A 5,972-nucleotide genomic window follows, 5' to 3' on the forward strand; every position below is an offset into this window, starting at 1 on the left:
CTTCCCCTTAAGAACATTCTGCACCCACCTTGAGACATCCTTGATCCTGGCACCAGGGAAGCAACACACCATTCTGATTTTTCGCTGCTGACCACAGAAATGTCTGTCTGTACCTCAGACTAGAGTGTTCCCCCAAAACAATTGATCACTTGGAACCCAATGTACCTCTCATTACATTAGAGTCAGTCTCAATACCAGAAACTTGGCTGTTTGTGCTACATTCCCCTGAGAATCCATCACCCCCTTCATTTTCCAAAACAGCATTCTTGTTTGCAATGGGGATAACCACAAAAGACTCCTGCACTACCTGCCTACCTCTCTTACCTTTCCTGAAGTTAACACATCTATGTGACTGTATCTGAGACTTTCCCCCGTCCTATAACTGCCATCCATCACATCCTCTTGCTCCAGTAAATTCGTCATTGGCTCCCCAACAAATTCATAAAATCAACAAATAGGGTGGCACAGTGGTTAGCGCTGCTGCCTCACAGCGCCAGAGACCCAGGTTCAATTCCCGCCTCAGGCGACTGACTGTGTGGGGTTTGCACATTCTCCCCGTGTCTGTATGGGTTTCCTCCGGGTGCTCCGGTTTCCTCCCACAGTTCAAAAATGTGCAGGTTAGGTGAATTGGCCACGCTAAATTGCCTGTAGTGTTAGATGCAGGGGTAAATTTAGGGTAATGGGTCTGGGTGGGTGCGCTTCGGCAGGTCGGTGTGGACTTGTTGGGCCGAAGGGCCTGTTTCCACACTGTAAGTAATCTAATCTTGTAGCCAAATGAAACATTGTTTGGGAACTGATTAGGTCACCAGTCAGAGGCCAAAAGCTCCAGAGACACAAAATCGAGTGGTGTGAATATCCATCAATGTGTCCCACAAAATATGAGAAAACGGGCCCAAAAAAACCTCTCAAATGCTACCTTTTGGCAGAGGAAAATGGACCATGTAAACTCTATGCAAAACACATGCGTACCTGGAGTTGCTATAAAATTGACAGAAATATGCAGAGAATTGCCTGCAACACAGAGAGTCAATCTCCAAGAAAATCACCAATGATTTATTTAATCATAGAATGAGGAAAACTGAAGCAAGGGAAATAAATTGTTAACTGATTGCTTCAAACCTCTTCTGCTGGAAGGAACTCCAGAGCTATGAGGATGTTTGAATACAATCCTCTGTCTTAACCAATCAAAATCCCTTTATGGACTCTTTATATCAGCTTCATGATTTGCTTTGACACAAAGACTAAGTTATGATTCATTTACCCTTACCCACACCTACCCCTGCTCCATATCCCTACATCACGAGCTCTTATTTGCCATGGTAATCTTTGATATGACATTTTATTGAATACCTTTCGGTCATTCAAGTGCATCACATCTACAAGTTTGCTTTACTCTACTTTGTTACTTCCTTAAAAGAACTCTAATAACACTATTCAAGACGTGCATCACCTTATGCTTATCCACTCCACCTAATCATACAATTTTCTGAACATCCTAACAACTCCTTAAATAATAGATTCCCTCCAACAGACCTCAGGCTAACTATAGTTTACAACTTTGTCTTCTTTCCTGTATAGCAGCATTACACTAGTGGTTTTCCAATCATCTGGTAACTTCCCACAATCCTGAGCATTTTAGATCACAAACACTGCACATACTATCACTGCTGCAACTTTGTTTATGACCGAGGATGCAATTTATCAAGTCCAGCTAGCTTTCTCTTATTCTCTAGTCTCCCACATTTTTAAAACATGCCTTGTTGATTTCTAAATCAGCCAGCCTTCTAACTTAACAGTTCTGCTCTTGGAAGTGCGAGCCTTGTTACGTTGGAAAATTGTTGAGCACGCAAGAACACTTCGTGCTATTAGCGGGGCCTCGCACAAACCGGTGACTTCCTAATTACAGCCGTGACTACATTTCAAAAACTATTACACGCTAGCTGTGAAATCCTTTAGGGAATTTGTGAGTGGTAAAAGAACATATATATATATTTTAGTTAAAGTAGCTGCCGAGGTGAAGACTCATCCTTGCACTGTCACTCTGGGGAAAGAGGTCAAAAGAAAATCCTTACCTCCACTTGGACACGATAAAATAGACTGGTGACTTCTTTAAAAGGAAAGGTAAAAAAAAATTTCATGTTCATGAGGAAACAAAATGCAAAACAGTCGAGAAACTGAAACGGAGCCAAAAAGTACGTCATCCCCCACGTCCCACGTCCGAATGTACCCGCATGCGCAGTTTAATTGCACGGGCACCGCCGTGTTGCGCATGCGCCCTTCACGGCCGCTCTGGCGGGAAAATTGAACCAAAGCGCGAGAGGCGAACGTTAAAGGGGGCGGGTCCAGTTGTACAGTTTGAGGGTGGAGAAGAGAACCATAGAATCCCTACAGCCTGGAAGTAGGCCATTCGGCCCATCGAGTACACACTAACCCTCTGAAGAGCATCTCACCCAGAACCACCTTCCTCCCTGTAACCCCACCTTTCTCATGGCTAACCCATCTGGACTGCACATCCCTGAACACTATGAGCAATTTAGCATGGCCAATCCACCGGACCTACACATCTTTTGACGGTTGAAGGAAAGCAGAGAAAACCCTTGTAGACACGGGGAGAATGTGCACACTCCCCACAGGCGATTGCCTGAGGGTGGAATCAAACCCTGATTCCTTGCGCCATGAGGCAGCAGTGCTAACCGTGGAGTCATTTAAGAGATTCCACAACTGCACTGAAGATGAAGACATTTTCAATAGAATTATATTCTAATTGTATTTGCAAAGAGAACATGATACATCCTCGTATCCTTTATCTATCTCTATTGGCACATCCACTTTTCTCATTCAGCAGTTGACCAGTTTCCCCTAAAATGTATCTATGACATTCGTCTTCTGTGGCAGCAAGCTCCACTCTCTGAGCAAAGGGACATCTTTTGCAGAAATTCCTATTATTTATTAAAACCATGTAGACATTTAATCTCATTTACCCCAGCACAGGCACACAGCAGTTGCAGTGAACACCATCACTGAGATAGACGACAACCAAATGGGTAATTTCACTAGCACCCATCCAAGCTCATGAATTTTACAATCCATAAAGACAAGAGCAGCTGATGCATGGAAACTATGGCAATAGAAAAATATTTATGGCCCTTAGTTCTGGACTTGCCTGTAGATTGAAACATCTTATGTGAACTTAGTCTGTTTTTGATTTTAAAGATGCACTTCTGGTGAAAGAACAGCTTAATTGAGCAGAATCAAGCTGAAGCTGGATCCTCACTAAGTGATTTAGATGAGCCTTTTATAATTCCATAAGAAATAAGAACAAGAGTAAGCCATTTGGCCTCAAGGCTGCTTAGACATTCCATTGGAGTATTGTGTGCAATTCTGGTGTCCCTCCTATTGGAAGGATGTTGTGAAACTTGAAAGGGTCCAGAAAAGATTTACAAGCATGTTTCCAGGGTTGGAGGATTTGAACTACAGGGAGAAGGTAAATAGGCTGGGGCTGTTTTCCCTGGAGTGTCAAAGGCTGAGGGGTGACCTCTTAGAGGTTTATAAAATCACAAGGGGCAAGGGTAGGGTAAATAGAGAAGGTCTATTCCTAATGGGCGAGTCCAGAACTAGAGGGCGTTAGGTTTAGGGTGAGAGGGAAAAAATTTAAAAGGGACCTAAGAGGCAACTCTTTCGCGCAGAGGGTGGTACATGTATGGAATCAGCTCGATGGGTATCTGATTATAGAGTCATAGAGATGTACAGCATGGAAACAGACCCTTCAGTCCAACCTGTCCATGCTGACCGGATATCCCAACCCAATCTAGTCCCACTTGCCAGCATCCAGCTCATATCCCTCCAAAATCTTCCTATTCATATACCCATCCAAATACCTCTTAAATGTTGCAATTGTACCAGCCTCCACCACATCCTCTGGTAGCTCATTCCATACACCCTCTGCGTGAAAAAGTTGCCCCTTAGGTCTCTTTTATATCTTTCCCCTCTCATCCTAAACCAATGCCCTCTAGTTCTGGACTCCCCGATCCTAGGGAAAAGACTTTGTCTATTTATCCTATCCATGCCCCCCATAATTTTGTAAACCTCTATAAGGTCACCCCTCAGCCTCCGACGCTCCAGGGCAAGAGCCCCAGCATGTTCAGCCTCTTCCTATAGCTCAAACCCTCCCACCCTGGCAACATCCTTGTAAATCTTTTCTGAACCCTTTCAAGTTTCACAACATCTTTCCGATAGGAAGGAGACCAGAATTGCACGCAACTCTTTCGCGCAGAGTTGGCCTAACCAATGTCCTGTAACATGACCTCCTAACTCCTGTACTCAATACTCTGACCAATAAAGGAAAGTATACCAAATGCCTTCTTCACTATCCTATCTACCTGCGACTCCACTTTCAAGGAGCTATGAACCTGCACTCCAAGGTCTCTTTGTTGAGCAACGCTGCCTGGGACCTTACCATTAAATGTATTAGTCCTGCTAAGATTTGCTTTCACAAAATGCAGCACCTCACATTTATCTGAATTAAACTCCATCTGCCACTTCTCAGCCCATTGGCCCATCTGGTCTAGATCCTGTTGTAATCTGTTCACTACACCTCCAATTTTGGTGTCATCTGCAAACTTACTAACTGTACCTCTTATGTAAATGGCAAAAAGTAGAGGATCCAGCACCGATCCTTGTGGCATTCCACTGGTCACAGGCCTCCAGTCTAAAAAACAACCCTCCACCACCACCCTCTGTCTTCTACCGTTGAGCCAGTTCTGTATCCAAATGGATAGTACTCCCTTTATTCCATGAAATCTAACCTTGCTAATCAGTCTCCCATGGGGAACCTTGTCGAACGCCTTACTGAAGTCCATATAGGTCACATCTACTGCCCTGCCCTCATCAATCTTCTTTGTTACTTCTTCAAAAACTCAATCAAGTTTATGAGACATGATTTCCCATGCACAAAGCCATGTTGACTATTCCGAATTAGTCCTAGCCTTTCTAAATACATGTACATCCTGTCCCTCGGGATTCCCGCCAACAACTTGCCCACCACTGAGGTCAGGCTCACTGGTCTATAGTTCCCTGGCTTGTCTTTACCGTCCTTCTTAAACAGTGGCATCACGTTTGCCAACCTCCAGTCTTACGGCACCTCACCTGTGACTATCGATGATACAAATATCTCAGCAAGAGGCCCAGCAATCACTTCTCTAGCTTCCCACAGAGTTCTCAGATAGACTTGATCAGGTCCTGGGGATCTATCCACCTTTAGCCGTTTCAAGACATCCAGCACTTCCTCCTCTGCAATCTGGACATTTTGCAAGATGTCACTATCTATTTCCCTACATTCTATATCTTCCATATCCTTTTCCACAGTAAATACTGATGCAAAATATTAATTTAGTATCTCCCCCATTTTCTATGGCTCTAAACAAAGGCCACCTTGCTGATCTTTGAGGGGCCCTATTTTCTCCCTAGTTACCCTTTTGTCCTTAATATATTTGTAAAAACTCTTTGGATTCTCCTTAATTCTATTTGTCAAAGCTATCGCATGTCCCCTTTTTGCCGTCTTGATTTCCCTCTTAAGTATACTCCTACTTCCTTTAATATTCTTCTAAGGATCCACTCGATCTATCCTGTCTGTACCTGACATATGCTTCCTTCTTTTTCTTAACCAAACCCTCAATTTCTTTAGTCATCCAGATTCCCTATAACCTACCAGCCTTCCCTTTCACCCTGACCGGAATATACTTTCACTAGATTCTTGTTAAATCATTTCTGAAGGCTTCCCATTTTCCAGTCCCTTTACCTGCGAACATTTGCTCCCAATCAGCTTTTGAAAGTTCTTACCTAATACCATCAAAATTGGCCTTTCTCCAATTTAGAACTTCAACTGTTAGATCTGGTGTATCTTTTTCCATCACTATTTTAAATCTTATAGAATTATGGTCGCTGGCCCCAAAGTGCTCCCCCACTGACACCTC

General features: G+C 43.6%; 1 protein-coding gene across 7 annotated transcripts in view; it reads right to left on the minus strand.

Moving 5' to 3' along the window:
• LOC122561801 (peroxisomal succinyl-coenzyme A thioesterase-like) overlaps positions 1-2,224 on the minus strand; it is an 87,165-nt gene extending 84,941 nt beyond the window's left edge. For all 7 annotated transcript variants that reach the window (XM_043713968.1, XM_043713972.1, XM_043713967.1 and 4 more), the window contains exon 1: positions 2,073-2,224. The gene's annotated coding sequence lies outside the window, so the exon portion shown is untranslated. The remainder of the gene's footprint in view (positions 1-2,072) is intronic.
• Between the last annotated feature and the right edge of the window lie 3,748 nt (positions 2,225-5,972).

The sequence above is a fragment of the Chiloscyllium plagiosum genome, chromosome 23 (genome assembly GCF_004010195.1).
Source record: "Chiloscyllium plagiosum isolate BGI_BamShark_2017 chromosome 23, ASM401019v2, whole genome shotgun sequence".
Lineage (NCBI taxonomy): Eukaryota > Metazoa > Chordata > Chondrichthyes > Orectolobiformes > Hemiscylliidae > Chiloscyllium > Chiloscyllium plagiosum.